Here is a 630-nt window from a genome sequence, read left to right as displayed (position 1 = left end):
AGAGAGGAATGAACTGCATATGAGACTACTTTAGATGATTACAGCCTATTAATTCTCTCTCTGAGTCTTTCTTTGAAATAGTTAAGAGCTGAACTAAGGGCCAGATGTCTGACTGCAAATCATTGAGGTGGTGGGGTTGGGGTTTTTTTTTTGCTAACTTAATGCTGAGGTGAGCAAATGATGGTGATAAAACCTTGTGTTCCCTGAGCAAATTGTTTTAATAGGTTTCAATCATGCTTTTAATGTATCCAGAAATTTTATAAGACTAATGAAGACTTAATGGCTGCAGCTGTCTGTTGCCATGTCCTGGGAAATCAAGAGAAGGTGAGTTAACATGCATGTATTTGTAGAGGCACCTACTTATTGAATAGATCAGGGTGGGATTTTTTTTTGCCATTTGATAAATGTTTTGCTTAAGTCACTTTTAAAAAGTAAGTGTGGAAGTTCAATACATGCTTCTGCTTTGCAAAAAGGGACTGGTGATCTTCCATGATCATCTGCATGTTTTTGTGTCTCTTATTTTTCCCCTTTAGACTGCACATGTAGTGAAGGAGTTGATTGAGTGGAGAAAGGGATTCTCTTCACAAGCAGATTTATTTGGCTCTTAGAGTTCACTTTTCTATCCCTCAC

This window comes from Gallinula chloropus (assembly GCF_964237585.1).
Source record: "Gallinula chloropus genome assembly, chromosome: 2".
NCBI lineage: Eukaryota > Metazoa > Chordata > Aves > Gruiformes > Rallidae > Gallinula > Gallinula chloropus.
Note: the sequence above shows the minus strand (reverse complement) of the source record.